At 53.5% G+C, this 21,475-nt stretch overlaps 1 pseudogene; it reads left to right on the top strand.

Annotated features, from left to right (window-relative positions):
* The first annotated feature begins 4,109 nt into the window (after positions 1-4,109).
* On the top strand, positions 4,110-5,191 carry LOC134390179 (ski oncogene-like; annotated as a pseudogene).
* Positions 5,192-21,475: the final 16,284 nt, after the last annotated feature.

Below are 21,475 nucleotides of genomic sequence, written 5' to 3' on the forward strand. Positions count from 1 at the left end.
ATATGTCTGAATTTCCTTCCTTTTTAGCACTGAATAATATTCCATTGTATGTATATACTGTGTTTTTTATATCCATTCATCTGTTGACAGACACTTTGGTTTTTCTTACTGTTTGGCTATTGTGAATAATGCTGTCATGAGCAGGAGTGTACAGATACCTATTTGAGTCCCTGCTTTCAATACTTCTGGGTACATATGTAGAAGTGGAATGCTGGATGTCACGGCAATTTTATGTTTAATATTTTGAGGAACCACCATTCTGTTTTCCACAGTGGCTGTGCCATTTTGCATTTGCACCAGGAATCCCAGGGGTTTCAGTTCCTCCCCATGTCCTTGCCAACACATGTTCCCATACACCATTCCTTTGGTTGCCCCAAGATGCAGAGCTTGGCACATTGAAGCTCGGTGGGAGGAAGGCCTTAAAAAACAAAACTTCTCACAAATGTGAGTCTCAGTGAAGCTATTTCTGGCTACGGGAAGGGATCAGTATGAATATCAGTCTTTAGTGTCTCAGCTGAGATCTCCAGAGCAAGGCAAAAGGTTAGGGGGTGGAGGGAAGGTGGCTGCAGTCTGACCAGACCTGGGCACACTCAGAGGACTCTCCCAGCGTGGGGCCCAGTCAGAAACCAGGAAGGTTCCTTTAGTGCAGGGTGGGTAGGCAGGGTTGTCTGTCTGTTGGGAGGCTGCAGCTGCACAGGTCACAGCAGCCAGCGTTGGGCCCTGAGGCAGTGTGTAGGGACACGGGAGGGCGTCCAGCCTGTCAGCAAGGCCAGGAAGTCATTCACTGGATCCTGGATTTTCCTAAGATTAAACGTGGCATTCCCTCCTTCCCGCGGAGGCCCCAAAGTCCCCGGGTCAGGAGCTGCGGGTTCTGTCCCCCGCCACAGATGGCGCTGAGCTCCCGGTGGCGGGACCTTGAACGGCAGCGCCCTGGACGCCCGCGGCTCCGTGCGCCGCTACGGCTGCGGGTCCAGCTCTGCCTGTGGCCGCGCCGCCTCTGCCCCAGCCCCGCCGGGTGGCTCCGGACCCAGGTGCCCAGCAGGGGAAGGCTCGTGGGCGATGGAGGCGGGGAGCGGGACGACGGGTCCCCAGGACTCGGCTCCGCTGCAGCACTGCTTTGGGGTTTTATGCCGTGAGCCATCCTGCTATAGGGAACGGCATGGGAGCCTGAGTGTTACCCCTTGCTCTGCAGGCTGCAAGGAGTTCCATGTGTGTGGTGCGGCTCCATGGAAGTTCTTGTTCACCTCTGGTTGCTTGATGAGGCTTCCCAGAATTAAACAGCCTAACCTTTTGGCTTAGTATGGCTTTGGGAAATTCCCTGGAGTTTCTCAAAGGACATGTTAAAATACATCAAAATTAACTGGTTTATTTAAAGGGCATTGTCAGGGGCCGGCCCCTGGCTCACTCGGGAGAGTGCGGCGCTGGGAGCACAGCAGCGATCCCACCGCGGGTTCAGATCCTATATAGGGATGGCCGGTTCCCTCACTGGCTGAGCGCGGTGCAGACGACACCAAGCCAAGGGTTGCGATCCCATTACGGGTCACAAAAAAGGGGGAAAAAAAAAGGGCATTGTCAGTACTAAAGTTATTTCTGAGGCATATTCCCAGTATGGGTTGGCTCCATTTAATTTTGTCATTAATCTTCCTTGTTAGTGATGTGCACATGGACCCATTGTGGCTGTGGTCATGCTCTTGTACGTGTGGAATGAAGCTATTATGTTGGATTTCTATCCACATCCCCCAGGGAGACGGTGGGTCCGAGTGCAGTGGTGCTTACAACTAATTGATCACAACCAGTTACAGATTTCTTTGTTTCTCCCCACTCCCGCAGTTTCATTTGATTTACCAAGAACATGTTCTTTCTTTAGTAATAATAATGATATGGTGTGCTTTTGTTAGTTTGAGTAGGATCATTTAACCTTTCACTTTCTCCCCTGTGCTGTTCCCGGAGTCTATTGGCAGGGAAATAAAAGGTACAAATCCAGATGGAAGGAAATGACTCCTTCAGGTGCAATCTTACCTTTTTCTGGGTTCCAAAATGTGGGCCAATAAGACCATCTCTAGGAAATCAAATAAGTCCTTTTTCTTTGTTTTTTAAGCATTTGTTTTAAGGTAATACTCTTCTTGGCCTGTCTTCTTACGTGGGAACAAATACAGACGCTCCTGGTGGGGGCTGCCGATGGTGGGGGCCAGCAAGTGAAAGGAAGAGTGGGCGGACAGCAGGGGCTGTGATCACAAGGAGGGACAACCCCCCCAGGGCACTGGCCAGTAGGGACCAGGGAGAGGGCTCACGTGTCTATGGCGGGAGCAATCATGTTTTCAAACAGTCTGAACCCCAAGTCCTTTCTGGGGTGGTCGCTGCCGCTCGACATCTGCCCCTGTCTCGGGGGCGACCCGAGGCCTGCACAGACTGGCTCCCCAGGGCAGGAGCTGTGCACAAGGGGTGCTGGTTTGGGGCCGGTTCCAGCCTCCACTGGGGAAGAAAGGAACAGAAGGTCGCGAGATGAAGGTCACCCAGGACAGCTTCAACAACCCTGTCCTGTGAGTGCCATGCCCAGCTCGCTGGACTGTCCACCTGCATCAGGTTGAGCCAGCTGGGGCTGTGTCCCCCATTCGAGTCCCCACTCCCTGGGCGACTGCTGAGTGCTGCTTTTCTCTGGGGGCCCCTGGTCTTCTCCCTCCCGGCCCTTCCTGGCACGTGTCTCACCCACAACACAGCCAGTGTCCGAGGGACAGACGCTGGCCTCTCAGTCCGGCCACGAGCCCGGCAGACGTGCAAGCGGCTCCCGGCCCTGGAGACTGCGAGGTGAGGGTACGCGAGCCGCTCCCCGGGCTCGCAGGCCTTCCAGCGAGCGGGCGGGTGGGCGGCTCAGAGAGGCGGGGCCGTCAACCCAAGGCCGGAGCCCCCAGCCCGAGCAGCGGGGAGGGTCACGCCGCGAACGGGCCGCGGGGTCACGGTGTGGTCAGTGCTGCCGGCCAGCAGTGCTGGGGCTGGGGGCTGCGCCTCGCTGCGTCCTGTGGGGGTGTCCCAGGTCACCTGCCTGATGTCTGTCTCCTAACGTGTGGAATCCCCCCGCCGTGTGCGGGGCGCCCCTCCCCGGGGACCCGGAGCTGTGGGGCGGAGGCTGCGCTGACCGCCCCGCCCGCCGCTCCTCTGGTCTGCGGTTGTGGCGGGGCCCCATGGGTTTCTGGCCTGGGCGGCGGTGGCGGGACAGGCGCCTTCCCAGCCTCGCAGCAAGCGGCCCCCGTCGGAAGGTGGGCCCTGGTCGCCGCCGCCGCAGCTGCCGCCTCCGCCAAGCGGCCTTCGGGCGGGCGGGGCCGAGCCCGGGCGGGGGAGCGCGCGCTGCTGGAAGAGCGTGGCCGGGAGCCGGACACTTTCTTGGCCGGCGCTTGGCTGAGGCCGACGGTCGGCAACAAACAGCGCAGGGACCGGGCGGCGGCGGCGTGAGCTCAGCGCCGGGCGCTCAGTCCGAGCCGGAGCGAGCCGCCGGGAGGATGTACGCCGAGCGCACCGAGCTCCGCGCCGCAGCCGAGCTCTGACGGCCGCGGGCCAGAGGCGCCTCCGCCGCCCCGGTAGCCGTGAGGGCGGGCGGGCGCTGAGCTGGCGGGAGCGACGCGGGCCGGCCAGAGCCGCCGGGAAGAGCCGGGCGGGCACGGCGCGGTTGGAGGAGCGGGACGGCGGCGGCGGCCCCGTGCCCGCGCCCTCGCTCCTCCCGGGCCGCTTGGCCTCGGCCGCCGCGGCGATTCGCGCCTCGCGGCGCCGGCACCTGCGCACTCTCAGCCCTCCCCCGCGACCCCAGGTCCGCGACCGTTGGCGTTGGCCGTTGGCGGACGTGCGCAGGGTCATGCTCCGCGTCTAGAGCGCGGGGTCCGGGCGGCGGCGGCGGGCGCGGCGAGGGGCGTGTGGATGTGGGGCCGGCTCTGGCGGCGGCGGGCTCCAGCGGCGGGACCCTTTCGCCCCACCCGCCTTCCCCTTCGCGCCCCCGGGCAAGGCTGAGGGCACGACCGTGATCGGCCGGGAGCCGGCGGCGGGAGGCGGCCGGGGTCGCGGGCGCCGCCGGGTGCCCAGGCGAGCGGGAGCAGGAGCGGCCCCGGGAACTGGAGCGCACCATGGAGGCGGCGGCGGCGGGCGCCCGCGGCAGCTTCCCACCGCACCAGGGGCTGCAGAAGACGGTGGAGCAGCTCCACCTAAGCTCCATGAGCTCGCTGGGCGGTCCGGCTGCCTTCACGGCGCGCTGAGCCCAGGAGGCCTACAAGAAGGAGAGCGCCAAGGAGGCGGGCGCGGCCCCGGCCCCGGAGCCCTCGGCCGCCGAGCCGCCGCCTGTGTTGCACCTGCCCGCCATCCAGCCGCCGCCGCCCGTGCTGCCCAGGCCCTTCTTCATGCCGTCCTACCTCTCCAGCGAGAGCTGCGAGACCATGCTGGAGGGCGAGACCATCTCGTGCTTTGTGGTAGGCGGCGAGAAGCGCCTGTGCCTGCCGCAGATGCTCAACTCTGTGCTGCGCGACTTCTCATGGCAGATCAACTCGGTGTGCAATGAGCTGCACATGTACTGCTCGCGCTGCACGGCTGACCAGCTGGAGATCCTCAAAGTCATGGGCATCCTGCTCTTCTCGGCGCCCTCGTGCGGGCTCATCACCAAGACGGAGATGAGCGCCTGTGCAAGGCGCTGCTCTACATTGGCGCCTACCCGCTGCCCTGCAAGAAGGAGCTGGCCGCCGGCCTGGCGCTGGGCCTGGAGCTCAGCGAGCGCAGCGTCCGCGTGTACCACGAGTGCTTTGGAAAGTGCAAGGGGCTGCTGGTGCCCGAGCTCTACAGCAGCCCAAGCGCCGCCTGAATTCAGTGCCTCGACTGCCGCCTCGTGTACCCACCGCACAAGTTCGTGGTGCACTCGCACAAGGACCAGGAGAACCGGACCTGCCACTGGGGCTTCGACTCAGCCAAGTGGAGGACCTACATCCTGCTGAGCCAGGACTACACGGGGAAGGAGGAGCAGGCTCGTCTGGGCCGCTGCCGGGACGATGTGAAGGAGAAGTTCGACTATGGCAACAAGTACAAGCGGCGGGTGCCCCGGGTGAGTGTTCCCAGGCCTGGGAGCTGGGCAGGCCACACCCGGTGTGGGGGGCCTTCCTGGGCCAGGGGCTCCAATCTCCCAAGGCTGGCACCTGTGTTACTGCCTTACCCCACGTCTTAGGGTTTTGTTTTGTTTTAAGGAGATTCAGGGCAGCACCAGTGTCCCCATCAACAGGGCCAGATGGCCTGGTTGGAATGCCCTCTTGCCTGACCGCCATGACAAGCCTGCGTAGGGGCTGGAGGCCTGGCCTGGTGGGTGGAAAAGCCCCCCTGAGGCCCACAGCCATTGCTTGGATAGGCCGGGAGGGCGCTCAAGAGAGAAGCCTGCCCCATAGTCGGCAAATTCGATCCGGCTGGACCCAGGCCTCGAGCCACAGCCCAGGCCTTCTTTGGGGTGTCCAGATGGGTTGGGGTGAAGGTTGCACCCGCACCATAGAAGCCTCCCAGATTGCAGACAGAGGGGTGCCTGCCCTTGGTCCCCAGGAGACAGTTTTGGCAAGGCGGGGCCGGGTTTCCCTGTTTGTGCCTTGAAGTCTTGGGACACAGACACAGAAATGAAGCCAGGTGTCCAGGCTGCAGGGGCAGGGGGCCAAGACTTGGTGACTCCAGCCCTGGGCCTGCCAGGGATCAAGTCCCAGAGTCCCTGGGCGGGGTCGAGGGCGAGGGCCACTGGGCTCCCAGTTTGGGGCCTGATCAGCGGGCAGTGTTGGAGTTACTGGCACCTGCGATTTGTTTTAGACTTGCCTGTTTCCTTCTCTGCCTTTCTGAAATGCAAAAGGGCGCCGAGTGGAAGGGTCCTAGCCGTGGCTCTGCTGTTTGCCAGGTGGAGGATCTGTGGGATCCGGCTTGGACAGCTTGTGGCCCACTAGATGCTGAAACCGGTCACTGGGGGTCCTCAGGGACTTTCCGTTGCACGCCCCCCCAAAAGTATTTGTAACTTTTCTTTTACATGTCCAGGTTTATTAAATTGCACACACACAGTGCTGTATTGGCTCAGCTATTTTTTGGAGGCCTAATTAATTCCGCTATTGCATCAAACTTTTTTTTCTAAATCTGTGAATAGATGCTCCAGCCTGGTTTTTTCTGGGCGCCCCTCCAGCGGAGTGTCAGAGTTGTGGGAGGAGGGGCTGTGGAAGCGAGGGACTGTCGCCTCTGCTTGGAGGGGGCCGCATGCATGTGTGCATCTGTGTGTGTGCAGTGTTGTTTCTGTCCCGGGCTAGGCCAGTGCCCCAGTGGCCACTGTGTGCAGACCCATGGGGGATGGGTGAGGATGCTGGTGGCCATTTCTTTCAGGTGGGGAGGTGGTTGTGGGTGGACACGATGGGTGCTCCCAGTGAGCCGAGGGCCTTTCTGTTTGGGGTGCCCACACCCTCGCCAACTCCTGTGGCCTGGGGAAGCCAGTGTGTTCCCCAGGGACTGTGGTGAGGAGCCCGGGCGGACCGTGGCGCTGGTCGTTGGCAAGGCCCGAGCTGCTGGGAAACATTCATGTTACCGATCTCCAGCGTGTTGAACAGGGGATCTTGTCTGAGCAGGGTGTGTCTTGTTTTTGTCCGAGTCTGGGTCATGTGTGTGTTTGTGGTCTTTTTGTCTTCCTGGGCTTTGCAGGGGCCCGGTGGAGTGGCCAGCAGGGCCTTTTTGTCATAGCTGCTGTAGAGTGGAGCCCAGGACTGGCCTCTCCCTCCCTTGCAGCAGGTCCTGTGGTTCTGGGTGAGGGGTCCTGAGGCTCAGGGCAGGCCTGGCCAGAGCTTGCGGCCCGGGTGCCCCTTGAGGGGAAGGCAGGACGTCCCCAAGCTGTGGTCCTAGAGACAGACCAGGCCTCCACTTGGGTCACCTTGGCAGATGGTTTGGAGAGGACTTTCTCTCTCAGTGCTTTCTCTAGTACGGCTCTGAAGTCCAGTTTACTGATTAAAAAGACATTCCCTGAGTGGTGAGTGTGAGTGACTGGGGTGTCCATGCCTGAGTGGCAGTCTCAGCCGTGCCCTCACAATGGTGGCGTGGACTGGGTCCCTGCACATTTGCCAGGTCCTGCATGCTTTCCTGAGGAGGGACCAGACGGCCACTGTCCCCTCCTTGTGGGGCGCTTGGGCTCCCAGCCTCGCCTCTCTTTAAGTTCTCGATGGTCCAACGGCTGGGCTCTCCTTGCTCAGTGACCAGGCCATTGGGAGTTCTGAGCTGCGTGGTCCCCTTTAAATCTCCCTTGACAGCAGTGTGCTTGTCTGTGTACACACCAGGGGCACCACGTGAGAAGGGGGTGGCTCTCTCAAGGTGGGCGTGGACCCATGGCTGCCCAGACCCCACTGGTCCTAGGAGGAGTGGCCTGGGAGGACCCCCCAAACCCCACCCATAGCCCCACTGCTGATCTCCTTTGGGCCCTCCCCGTTGCCTCTTGACAGCTTGATGGGATATGTTTTGATTTCTTCACTTCTTTTGTAGCTTATTTTAACATTTTTGATCTACGGAGGATGAGGGCAGAAGGAACAAAAAATGTACTGGAACTCTCTTTGCAGGGGACACTGCTTCCAGCAGGCCTTTGGGCTCTGCTGAGTGGGAGTGAGCCTTCTGGTTGTTTGTGTGAGGCGAGTTGTGGGCCGGGTCTCCTGCTAGGGTGGACTCGGTGATTTTCCCAGTTTCTCTGGAACCCTGATTACCTCTGCCCACCCTGCTTTGCGGGCAGGCCTGGTTGTGGTGCGGTCGTGGTTCCTGTGGTCATCACAGTGTGGAACTTGGTGGGAGGCAGGGCTCCAGCTTTGAGCCCTGGGGAGGCCCTGTGCAGGCAGGAGGCTGTGCCCGAGGCCTGGCATATCAGTGGTGCTGTGACAGTGTGAGGGTTTGGCAGTCTTCCTTGGTCGTGTCTCCCTAATGTCATAGGGGGCTCAGGGGAAGTGTTCACTGATGTCCCGGCTTCCTGCTGGTGTAGCTTGGATGACCATGTGCACTACCTGGGAGTGCTGCAAGTCACCTCTTAGGGATTCCTATGGCTGTTGTCATTGGGGGCTATCTGCAGTGAGCCAGCCCAGCTCTGGAACCTAGGGGATTGGTCTCACATCTCCACTCTGTCCCTTGCTGTGTGACCTTGAGCAAGTTGCCTAGGTTCTCTGTGTTTCAGTTTCCTCATGTGGAAACTGGGGACTAATGTTTTATTGATCTTGGGTGTTTAACGTGTTGAGTATCACAGGTGGGGTCTGTACGTGTCATTGCTAATTGGAACACATGGCAAAGAGAAAGGAGCCTTTACCTCTCCATCCTTCCCTTTTCTTTGGCCTGGTCAACTCTGTCCCTTTCTCTTGGGTTGTCTGATGGCCGTTGCATGAAATTGGACTAAATCTTTTCATTGGCATAGATTGCTGTCAGTCAGAAAAGTAGACAAACAGTGGCAGTTTGAGCTGCCGCTTGGCCCGCTGCCTGGGACACGGCTTCTTGTCCCACAGAGCATCTCGCTGGGTAGCCAAGCACTTCCTTTCAAGCTGACGACAAGGTGGCACGGTGCCTCTCTCGGCCAGAGCAGTGTCCACCGCTTCTGTGTTTGAGAAACAGGCTCCTAACTACTGTGTGTGGTTTTGAATATCCTCGTGAGTGAAGAATTTCTGTTGTTACATTATTTCACCTCTGTCTCCAGACGCCTGAGGTCTTCGAGGGGTCTTTGTTAGAATAGTTCGTGTGTGTGACCAATGTTAGTCCGTGGTGCATGGAGTCGTGCGCGGCAGGCATGGCGGTGTGGATTGTCTGAGTTCCTGACAATTGGTAACTTTTTCTGGCCAGCCTCAGTGAGCATTGAGTTTTGAAGAGCCATTGAATGACTGAATCTTTTAGGTACAGAGGCCAGGAAAGGGTTCTGGATGCAGGAGCCCACTCTGAGTAAGTTGTATTTTGCTCTTTTAAGCTGAAATTCCTACAGGAAGCGGTGGTACTGGGAACTGGGAATGCTGGAAATGGCCTGCTTCTTTCAGGACCCCTCTTTGGTGCTGTGGCAGACGTCCTCAGGTCTGGGGGGTGCTTCAGAGGGTGGGCTGTCCCTTTGCCTCTGGCCTCCTTTTGGAGAAGTGTATTTACTGTGAGGGTGTTTTGCTGCAGGTTTTCGTGGGGTGCAGCGCTGATTTCCCAGCTTCCGATGCTTGGCTCAGAGGGCAGGCTGCCTTCTCGGCGATGCTCTGCAGTCTGGCTCCTCGACGAGCCCCCGCCCGTGCACAAGGATGGGGTCCGCGGGTCTGGTCTGATCACCAGGGCAAGGGCTGCAGCACGAAGGCTGGTAGGGTCTTTCCAGATGGGGGAAACGGCGGCCTGAGAGCCAGCTCTAGCTTCTTCCTGCGGCCAGAGCCAGTCCTGCAGTGAGGGGAGCTGGGGGCCCTGCCTGCCCCGCCTGTGCCCTTGGCTGGCCTCTGCTGGGTGCAGAGCCTCACACAGCTCGTTCTCTGGGCACGGTCCATTGCCCCATCCATCTGTCTGTCCTGCTGGTTTCCAGGATCCCCTGGGAGCTGGGCTGGGTGCCTTGCCTTCTGGGGTCAGCAAGATCACTGAGTAGCTCCCCTGCTGCTCCTTGGGTGCCACAGTCAGCATGTGGCTTTGGAGAATAAGGTCGCTGACTGTGCGGCGTCTGTTTCTCCACCTCCCTGAAGCCAGTTTGTGTAATGTCTCTCTGAAACGTCGGTGAGACAGACAGGATATGGTGCGTGAGGAAGTTTGGGTGAATTGTGAGCCGCGCTCCACCCTGGAGCCGGGCGTGGGGGGCAGCCCCAGCCCAGGTTGAGCCCTGTGCCCAGGGGGGCCTTAGGGGAGGTGGCAGCAGGTCCGGGGCCTGCACCCTGGCCATCTGGAAGGAGGTGTCCGCAGCCTGGCAGCTGGGCTTTCTGCGGCAATGTGTCTCTTCCTAAGGATTGTGAAAGTTTAGGGAGGATTTCTCCACTAGAAGGATTATGCAAGTTTCAAGTGAAATGTTTTTTAAAAGTTTCTTTGTTTTGAGTCAAAATACAGAGGCTGAGTTATTTCCTTAAGATCTGGGACAGCTGAGAAAGAAGAATGGCCCGCTCTTCCTCATCCTCTCATCACTAGGGCTCGTGGAGCTGGGGACCGACCGGAGACAGGCCTAGGTTTTCACCTTCACACCTCCCTCCCAACTGCTGCTGGGGGTAGTTGTCGGGTGGGGGCTCCTTCCCACCCTGGCCATCACCTGTCATGTCCCTGGGGACATTTTATTGCCTGTGTAAGCCTGGCCGAGGTCTACCCCTATCTTTGCACCTGGCCTCAGGGAAGCTCGGTTCCTCGTCTGGTGACTGGGTGCTGCTCTGGCCACCTTTCTCCTTGCTCTCTGTTGTGGGTAACTCAGGTCATCCTCAGGAAGCACTTGGCACATCCTGGGGGCAGGGGCGTAGTAAGGGATAGCTCTTAGTGCTGCTTTTTTGTGCATACGGAGACAGTTCCTGAAGAGCTCTGCTTTCCAGAGCCTGTTTGTTTGTTGCACTGTACGGTACTTGATGCTTTTCCAGGAGGCCTCGCTGGGGGACGGGGTCTTGGGGTCCCCCAGCTCCAGGCTCACCACCACTTGCATCTGCTTACTTATTGAAATGAAGGACCAAGACTTGGATGTGAATTTTCGGTGAGACTTGTGGGTGACAGTAGTAAAACCTAGGAGAAGGCCCAGGGTGGACGCAGCCCCCATGCCGTTCACACCCTCAGGGGACTTGGTGGCACCCGGCACCTGTAAAGTGCAGCATGTCCTACCCTGCCTTGTTCCTTGTCTGTGGGGTGGCCTTGCTGCCCCAGGTGTGCTGCGGTCCATGGCTGATGGGAGAGCAGAAATGAGCCTGTGTGCAAGCCTGCTGCCTCTCCTTGGGTTAGGACTTGATGTTTGGAGAAATCTTCAGATGTATGGTAATGTTGTGAGAATCAAGCAGCGTGGCGGCCCTGTTCACTGAGATGCGCCATCACCGATGCTTGCCATGTTGGCTTCCTGTCTCCGTGTGAGAGGTCTTATAGTTTTTTGCTGGTCCTTCACGATGCTGGCACATTTGAAGGGCACTTGGGGTCCGTCGTGTGGAGCACCTCCAGCCTGGCTGTGCCCAGTGGTCCATGGTTGGAGGCACAGGAAACATTTTGCGTAGGAGCCTGGCATCCATGCTGTGTCCTCAGGAGCCTTTTCCCTCGGTAATTAATGAGTAATCCACAGGAAGACTTTAGAACCTGTAACTTCTCTGGCCCCATGAACTTTCTCCCCGTGGGTTTGGGGTCCTCTGGTGAGTCTGCTGGGCTCGGCCTTGGAGACTGTGGAGTTTCCCTCCTTGGCTGTAGAGCGCTTCCTCTTCTCTCCTGCCTCTTGTTGGTTGGTATCCCTGTGGACCCTGCTTTTTAAAGCATCACCAGTACGATCTGTTCTTGTCATTATTTTGATGCCCAAATTGTCATTTTGGCTGTTTGCTGGTGTCAGTCCTCGCTGGTGTCTTTTTTGAGAGTGAGCAGAGCTTTCCCTGCAGTCCCTCGGGTGCCCTCACGTCTCGTGGCAGTGCCGTGTGGCTTGTTGTTCCTGACCCGCAGGACCTGGTATGTAGATTTGTGGACACCCTTCAGCCAGAGCTGTGTGATGACCAGATGCCCACCTGCAAGTGGATGGCATGTGTGTCTCTGGTGCCAGGCAGCTGAGGTGCCACATGTCACTGGCAAAGCCCAGTTTATCTGACAGATTCTCAAGTCTGAATCACAAAGTTGTGTTTGCACAAGATGGCTTTTCTAGAAAAATGAGCAGCAAGGCATTTTTCTGCACATGAACATTGGCCATTTTTCCAGGCCTCATTGTCATTGATCATTTACAACCGAACACCTTCCTCTCTTTGCTGGACTCCCTCTCTGCTCCTTGGCTGTGGGCACAGCATGGCGAGTGCAGCTTTTCTGGCCCTGTCTCCGGAGGCCTCCCTGCTGTTGTGCCCCATTGACATTTCACTGTCCCTGGCAGTGTCTGTGCCCAGACAGGCCGAGGCACGCGGGGACTCATGCTCCTCTTGCTGTGCTTTGCGCACCTGACTGCGAGGCCTCCCGAGGTCCTCCCCCGGGATTGTGTGGCCCCATCTGGGTGAATGGGGTCGGAGGGAGAAAAGCGGACTGGGGTGGATGGTGGCTCCTTCAGATACTGAGGACTGAAAACTGTCCTTTCTTGTCCAGTTTTAAAACAAACCTTATCCCACCTTTAATTTTTGGAAGTCCTATGAGGTAATGACTAGCTCAGTTCATTTCCAGCTGCTCTAGGAAAAGCAGGAAAGTCTTGACTGGAGTGGCTGTTGTTGTACGATGGGGCTCAACTTTGGCAAAGCTGATGGGTCCTTTAGGCCCCACAGGGCTCCTGAGCTGGTGCCTGTGGCAGCTGGGGGGCTGCCCCATGTCCCGGAGGTCCTGGTGCTGGGCTGCACTCCCCTTTTTGGGAGCATCCTGGGCCCGTGGTCCTATCTGGCATTCCCTGAAGGGTCCCCACATGGTTCTGTGTTTTCTCCCTACTGTGGGCTTTTGTCTGCTGGAGCTGCTGACCTCAAAGCAAAGCCATGACTTTAAACCTCAAGTGACTCAGTGATCAGGGCCAAAGAGAGGATGGAGCTTGGAGAAGTGAATGGCTGTCTAATGTGGTCCTCCAGAGGGTCAGGCTGGCATCCCCACAGACGCTCCTGAGCTCGGGTGTGGGCTCTTCCTTTAGACCAGCGCCAGGCTGGTGCTCAGCTTGTCTGGAAGAGCCTCCAGGGGTTCCAGTTCATCAACAGAAGGCTGGAAATTTTGAGCGTTACACGAAGGAAGTGAGGATTATTGATCTGGAATCCATATTTTGTGATGTGAGTCACGCCTTGTGAATATAGCACTCCACACACTGCCTCCGTGACCTGAATCCAAAACACCCAGACTTGGGCTGGAACCACCATCTCTAACACCAGCCACCACATTTAACAAAAGTGGGTGTCATGGGGGAGAAGCCTGGAGGCTCCACAGGCCTGGGGAGTCTGGAGTCATCCTTAAAGAGGTATCCTGAGAGTCGTCTTTTTATTTTAATTTTGATGTATCCCTTTGTTTGTTTACACCCAGGGAGCGGCCCGTCCAGGCCTTCTTGGGGGCAAAGGAGCATGTGAGCCCAGGTCTGTCCTCAGACAGGCACTGTGAGGAAACAGTGTACAGAGCACACACGTGTTCTCTCAACACCCCCCACCACGCACACACACGTCCCAGAGGCTGCTGGCGTCCCTGTGTGCATCTCTTCTCTTCTTGAGGACATGTTCCCTGCACAGGTGCATTTATTTGTAAATTAGCCACATGCTCCCTACTGCTAGCAGTTAGAAATGGTACGAAGCAAAAGAAGAAACATCACTTTGAAAGGACTAGGAGGCAAGAACTGGCTGATGCTTTCTAGTGAGTCTGTGTGCCGGCTCTGATGTCCCTGTCCACTGTATCTGCAGAGGCCCGGGGAGGCAAGGCCACGTGCCCCTCCGTACGGACCTGGCACGAGGCCCACATGTAGGTATGCTCTTTGTGCTCCATGCAGGAGCAGACGAGGTGCGTGTGATTCTGAAACCTGTCTGAAGACATCCATGGTGACGGATACAGTGAGGAATGCACCGTAAGCAAAGGCCTTGCTGGGGGTTCAGCTCTGGTGGCTCATGGACACCTAGGTACAGGGTGCTGCCCATGGAGCTCTCAGTGCAGGAGGAGAAAGTTCTGTGTTCTAGATGCTCATGTCATGAGAGAAAAAACCTCGAGACAGCAAGCCTAGCGTCTTCCTGCAGGCACCCTGCTGAGCTGTCAGCGTCTGCTTTGGTGGAAGAACTGTTCCCTGGCTGCAGCCTTGCCCTTGTAGCAGGAGGAGGAGGCGAGGGCCGTGCAGCCTTTCAAGGCCATGGTTCTCAGCCAGTGTTTAAGGCTCAAGTGCTCGAGCATCCTTATGGGTGCTCAGCTGTCCCAAGCTGCACCACATTGTTCTCTGTCAGAATCGTTGCTGCAGGTGCTCCTGGCAGGTTCACAGTTATGATAGTCTGGGCTGGTGCTGCCCCTGCGAAGTGTCTGGCACACATAGGAATTGCTGTTCACCTGGAGACGTTGATTCTGAAGGGTCTAGGAGGCCTCTGTGTGGAGGAGGTGGTGACCTGCCTGGGTGCACCTGCTGGAAGTGCTGGCCTGGGCCTGCGTCCCCCACATTGGAGCTGACCAAGGGGCAGGACGACTTGGCTCTGCCCTCCTCCCTGTGGCCTCCCGTGTTGTTACGCCCTGTCCCTTGAGCAGCCCTGCAGCTGCCTCAGTTCTGCCTGATTCTAGGAATTGCTGACTGTGAAAGCTGAAGATCCTATTTTGATGTTTATTTGGCTGCCTTTCCTCTTCATTTACTCAGTATTCACTCTGGACATATTGAAATCGCAGCCCACTGGCTGTTGGTCTGTCCTCATGCACATGTGATCGGTATCTTGCCTGCCTGGTGCTGTGCCTGGGCATAGGTGAAGTGGACCTGGAGGTGGGATCTGACTTGGAATCTTATTTGTTCTTGATGACATCACAGTTGGCTAGGCTGTTTGGATATGACTCTGGGCATTTGCGATAGGACAGTACAGGCCATCAACACATTCACTTGATGCATGTGGCCCCTCTGCTGCATACCTGTGGGGTCTCTAGGGTCTCGGTGAGCTCTAGGTGGTTTTTGAGAATGGAGACAAGGGACCAAGATGGTAGTTCTTTTCCTCTAGATGCCTGTGCCATCCAGTTGGGCACAGGGGGTCTTTAGGTGATGGCAACCTGTTGCTGCCCAGCAGTGTCACCTCTCAGTTGTGTGACGCTTGGTTTGGACTGGCTGCCCCACCCTGCACACCCACTAGCCAAGTTCAGGCCACTTCTCCCTTTGTTTGGTCTGTCATACCATTATACAGGGTTTCTTCTTCTCTTTTGTAGTCATTTAAGGAATCCATGGACAGTAGCTAGAGTCAGAGTTCCAGAAGTCAAATGACAACATGCAGGTGTCCCCATCCTGTCCTCCTCAAGTCAGCTACAGGCAGGTACTTTTCCATTCTTGCTGAGTATTCTTCTGTCAACCCCATGTCTCTGAGGGACCAGCACGGTGCTGCTTGACCTCCAGTTCAGCTGTTCAGAGCTCCCACATGCCAACATCACTGCATCTCCAGTTTTGATAAATCTATTCTTTCTGCTGATTACTAGGACTCAGTGGCATCTTCTGCCATCGTTTCCTGTCTGGGCCACTGTGTGTCCTGACCTCATTTCATTTTGAGCCATTGTGTGTCCTGACCTCATTTCCTATCTGGGCCACTGTGTGTCCTGATCTCATTTCTTTCTGGGCCACTGTGTGTCATGACCTTATTTCCTGTCTGGGCCACTGTGTGTCCTGACCTCATTTCCTTCTGGGTCACTGTGTGTCCTGATCTCATTTCTTTCTGGGCCACTGTGTCGTGCCCTTATTTCCTGTCTGGGCCACTGTGTGTCCTGACCTAATTTCCTGTGTGGGCCACTGTGTGTCCTGACCTCATTGCCTTCTGGGCCACTCTGTGTCTTGACTTCATTTCCTGTCTGCACCACGGTGTGTCCTGACCTCATTTCCCATCTAGACCATGGTGTGTCCTAACCTCATTTCCTGTCTAGACAGACCACTCTGTGTTCTGACCTCATTTCCTGTCTGGGCCACTGTGTGTCCTGACTTCATTTCCTGTCTGCACCATGATGTGTCCTGATCTCATTTCCCTTCTAGACCATGGTGTGTCCTAACCTCATTTCCTGTTGAGACTACTGGGTATTCTGACCTTGTTTCCTTCTGGACCACTGTGTGTCCTGACCACATTTCCTTCTGGGCCACTGCACGTCCTGACCTCATTTCCTGTCTGCACCACAGTGTGTCCTGACTTCATTTCCTATCTAGACTACTTTGTGTCCTGACCTCGTTTCCTTCTGGACCACTGTGTGTCCTGACCTCGTTTCCTGTGTAGACCACTGTATGTCCTGGCCTCATTTCCTGTCTAGACAACTGTGTGTCCTGACCTCATTTCCTGTCTAGACTACTATGTGTCCTGACCTCATTTCCTGTGTAGACCACTGTGTGTCCTGATCTCATCTCCTGTCCAGAGCAGTGTGTGTCCTGATCTCATTTCCTGTCTAGATACTGCTGTATGTCCTGACCTCATTTCCTGTCTAGACACCACTGTGTGTCCTGCCCTCATTTCCTGTTGGGAACACTCTACCCTGAAGCTGCGTGTCTGACCTTATTTCCTCTCCACTTTGTGTTATGGAGTTGGTCCTCATGCTTTTGCTCACTTGCTTGGCTTTCTCAGGATCTCTGGCTATGTGCTTGCTCCGGCTCTATCCCCTGCCTCTTTGCACAATTGTTTGTGTGATCCAGCAGCCACATGGCCTGCTGGTCCCCTCCGCCTGCCCTCTTGTTGCTAGTTGCTGCTCCTGGGTTTTTCTTTGCCCTTGGTGTCTCTGGGCCTCTGCCCAGTGTGGGGTTCCAGGAGCCCCCCCCCCAGGGTTCATTCCCTCATCCGAACGACCACAGCATGTGTGTGAACAGGCGCCTGGGAGGTTGGTACTTTGGATCTTGCACAGCTGAATGTTTAATTTTCCACCCTGTGGTTTTTGGTTTAAGAGCAGGATGTTCAGTTGACCTTGCTCTCAGCATTTTGCCTCCAGTGTCCTAACAGAGAATTCCAATACCCTCTGATTCGGGCCATGGCATGTAACCTGCCTCTGTCCTGTGGGAGCTTTCAGGACCTTCTGTTGATCCCCATGTCTGACCTCTAGGTCAGTCATTTTTGGTCCTGTGCTGGGCACCCACTGGGCCCAGGGGGCTCGTGCCCCCATTTTCAGGACCGTGTTAGTGGCACTTCTTTGCTGTTCTGTTCCTCTGTTTTCCTTTGGAGCCCCTCCTGGCTGGGTTGTGTTCCACTTGGATGGCTGGTCCTCTAAGTGCCATAGCTGCCCTGCTTTCTCCCTCTGTGTGTTAGTTTCTGTGATGTCTTTTTAGTTTCTAAGATGTCTTTTTTTGTTCTTTGTGTATTTTGTAAAAGTCCCCACCTGTTTTGTTTTTGGATGCATGTCTTGCCTGTTACTGCCACAGCTATTAATGATGTTTATATTGACAGTGTCTTCTTTTGGTTCTCCTGAATTCTCTTCTCTGGTTGGTTTCAGACCTTGACTTTAAAGGGGCAGCTTTCCCTGGGTTGGCAATTCTTGACGGGTCATGTCAAAACTGAAATGCTGTTGGGCAGCAGGGGGGCGGCAAGGCCCCAGGGAGCCCCTTCCCCCAACTGTTGCCCATGCAGACTTGCAGACCAGTCCCTGATTTCGCTCCCTGGAAATTTCCTTTCCACCTCCTGTGGTAGCTGGGTCTTTGCTCCCTGGACTCTTCTGCATGGTTCTTTGGCCCCTGCCTCTGCAGCGGCTCAGACCCAGCCTCCTCCCCACTGCCTCCTGCCCTGTGTGTGCTCCAGGTCAAGACTGTTCCTCTTCCATTGAAGAGCAGGGCTTTTGTGATTTTTGAGAGGAGAAGGGGATTGAAGTGTTTTCCTTCTTCCATCTTGAAACTGCTTTTCTTTCCTCATGATGCTTTTGAGTTATTATATCTTCTTGACATGTTTCAGTGGATTTGAAAGTTTTTAGGTAAGTGTTTGCATTTTAAGCATTGAGGAAGAGAGGGCATAAAGAACTGCTTTAAATAGGAAAATACGCTTTCTCTCTGCTCCACCATTTTCACAATGCGATAACCTGCCATCACTGTCACCACCACCAAGACATTCACCAGCTGTGTTTCCCTGGACTTTGGACTTCCTAGCCTCTGAAATTGTAAGCAATAGTTTTTGTATTTTTAAAAATAAAATTAAATTAAAAAGAAGGAAAATACAGTAAGGCCAATTATTTGTGACTTTAGCCAGAAGTAATCCTCAGATCATCAGGTTTTATTTTCTTGGAGTGTCCTACTTATTTCATGCTAGTGTGGGTGTGTGCATGCATTTGTGTATGTACATGCAGGACTCATGGTCCTTGAATCCTTACATTCAGTGTCTGCAGCATAGTATAGTCTTGACTGATGTTTGAAGGAATGACCCAGATACTCCAATTCTGAGATTCTAAGGTTTAATCATCCCCAGGGCATGATTAAAGGATGAATTCTGTTGAGTGACATGGAGTCAAAGAAGTACGTGAGGTGAAGCATTTGGGGTTGCTTTTTGCAAAGGTTTGAAACTCTGGTCAGTCCAGAAGTGGAAGGAACACCAGCCGTTAGTAATGGAGGTTGCTCAGTGAGGCTCATCCCCTCCCTCCTTTTTCTCTGCCCCCACCCCCACCCCCATGAGTGTTCTTGACTTCTGTTTTTTAATCCAGACTTCCCATGGCCCAGTGTGTCTGCTGGGAGTGTGGTCTGTAGCTTTTAGCCGCTGAGAGTTTACCTAAGCTTTGTTCCTTTTGGGTTCTGGATGAGTTCATCACTCTGCAGGTTTTCTGGACCAGTGAGTCAAACTTGGGCTTTGGAATCATGGGGTACCTTCTTAAACAACATGTTTCTGGGTCCTGTTCCCAGAGCTTTGACTCCCAGGTCTGAGAATGCACATTTATAACAAAACCCAGGTGACGTGGCTGCTGCTGCTGCTCCAGGAACCCCAGATCTACAGCTCCGCCAACTGTGGCTGTGAGCCAGATTCAGCTCGCACCCACTTTTGTGAATAAAGTTTTATTGACACATGGCTGTGCCCATTATTGCATGTGTTGTCTATGGCTGCTTTTGCACTACAGCAGCAGACTGAATAGTATTGAGATCACACGGCCTGAAAAGCCAAAAATATTCATTATTTGGCTCTTCCAAGAAAAGCTTGAAGATTCCTGATCTAGAGAAAGAAATGATTGTAAAACTTTCTGGGATGGAAAAGGATATATTTGGGGTAACCACAGAAGAAATGGTGGTCTTACATTGCTAGTTCACATTTGTGTTGACCTGTGGAGATTGTTTAAAGCAAGAGAACAAACAAATCCTGGAATACAAAGGGTCTAATTGGGATAATTGCTGTATGGTTGTTTTTTAAAGCAGCTTTTTTGAGGTATAATTAACATACAGGAAACTCATGTATTTAAAGCATACAGTTTGGTAACTTTCGATGCGTGTATGCACTTGTGAAACCATCACTGCTTGGACATCATTTACCTATCCATCATCCAGAAGTGTCTTCAACCCGTAGTGGGCACCCTGCCTGCCCCACCCTTTCTCAGGCAGCCACAGAAACTTCCCTACAGCTTTATGTAAATGAAATCATACGATGTGTTCTTTTTTTGGTCTGGCTTCTCTCACAGTGTAGTTATTTTGAGACTCTCCTGTGTGGTTGCGTGTCGGTAGCTCTTCCTTCTAATGGCTGGGTAGTGCTCCCTCGTGGATGCCGCACTCGATTTATCTGCTCACCCGTTGGGACATTGGGTTATTGCCAGTTCCTGACTATTACACAGAGAGGTGCTGTGAACATTCATGTGCAAGTTCTAGTGGTGACATAACAAGTTTTGTTCTCTTGGTTAGATACCTAGGTGTGGAATGGCTGGATAATACATTGTGTTCATGATTAACTTTTTAGAAACTGCTGAACTGTCTTCCAAAGTGGTTACACCATTTCACGTTCCCACCGGCAGTGTAGCTCCTCCACATCCTCACCAGCATGTGGTGTGGTCAGTCTTTGTAATTTAGACATTCTAATAGGTGTGTAGTGGTATCTCCTTGTAGTTTTAATTTGCATTTACCTAACGATGCTGAGCATCTTTTTATGTGCTTATTTGCCATCCATACATCTTTGGTGAACTGTCTGTTCAAATTTTTATCCACTGATTTAAATTGTGTTGTTGTCTTGTTGAGTTTTACATTCTTTCTATATTCTGGATGTAAGTCTTTTTTTCACATTTATACTTTGCAAAGACTTTCTCGCTGTCTGGCTGTTTTCTTAACAGTGTCTTATGAAGAATAGAATTTTAAAATTTTTATCTAGTCCAATTTTTCAGTTTGTACTTTTGGATTGGACTTTGGTTTCCTAGCTGAGAAAACCTTCCTTAAATCAAGGTCACAAAGATTATCTCCTGTTTTCTGTTAGAAATTTTATACTTTTAAGCTTTAAGTCTGTGACCCATTTTGAGTTAATTATTGTGAATGTTGCAAAGTGTGGATCCAAGTTCATTTATCTTTTGCATAGGGTGTTCAGTGTTTCAGCACCATTTGCTATGAAGATCATTCCTCCACTGGATTGTCTTTGTGCCTTTGTCAAAAATCAGCTCTCCATGTGTGAGTCCAGTTGATCTATTTGTATCAAAACCCACAGTTTTTGATCCCTGTAGCTTTATATCAGTTCTTAAAGCTAGGTAACATTGGCTCTCTAACTTTTCTTTCTCACAGTTGTTATGGCTATGCTATGTCCTCTGAATTTCCATATGAGTTTTAAAATCAGTTTGTTAATTTCCATGAAAAAAATCTTGTTGAAATTTTGTTTGGGATTTCACTGGCTCTGTAGATCAATTTGGGAAGAACAGACATCTTAACAATATTGAGTTTTCCAACCCATGATTATAGTACTGCTCTCCACTTGGTTTGTTTTAAATTTCTCTCAGCGATGTTTTGTAGTTTTCAGCGCACAGGTCTTTCATATCTTTTGTCAGACTTTTTGATTTATTTGTTTTCCTTTTTTTGCTGTTATTGTAACAGTATTGTTTTAAAAATTCTGTTCCTGATTATAAGTTGCCAGTACAGTTGACTTTTGTGTATTGAACCTGCAACCTGCAACCTTGCTGAACTCACTTAGTTTTAGTAGCTTTTTTGAAGATTTCATCCGATTTCTACATAGATGATTATGTCGTCTTCAAATTAAGACAGTTTAATTTATTTCTTTTTAATCTGGATGCCTTTTTTCTTGCCTGACTGTACCAGCTGGAACCTCTGCGATGGCGCTAACTAGAATGGGGAGAATATGCAGTCCCCACCACTGATATGACGTTACTTGTTGGGTTTTTGTCAGCCCTTTACTAGACTGAGGAGGTCCCTAGAATTCTATTTCTAGTAGTTTACTTTAATCAGGAATGGGTGTTGGGTTTTGCCAAATGCTTTTTCTGCATTCATTGAGATGACTAATATGGTGAATATCTTTCTTTTTTGGTTTATTAATATGGTGAATTATAGTCACTGATTTTTGAATGTTAAGCTAACCTTTCATTCCTGGGATAAACTTCCTCTTAGTCATGATGAATTGTTCTTTTAGAATATTGTTGAATTTCATTTGCTAAAATGTTGTTTAGAATTTCTGTAATTATGTTCACGAGGGGCAGTGATTGGTCTGTATCTCGTTTTGCTGTGTTTTGTTTTTCCCCATGTAATGTCTTTGGTTTTGGTATCGGAATAATGCTGGCCTCATTGGATGATTTGGGAAGTATTCCCTCGTCTTAA

The sequence above is a fragment of the Cynocephalus volans genome, chromosome 11 (assembly GCF_027409185.1).
Source record: "Cynocephalus volans isolate mCynVol1 chromosome 11, mCynVol1.pri, whole genome shotgun sequence".
Classification (NCBI taxonomy): Eukaryota; Metazoa; Chordata; class Mammalia; order Dermoptera; family Cynocephalidae; genus Cynocephalus; species Cynocephalus volans.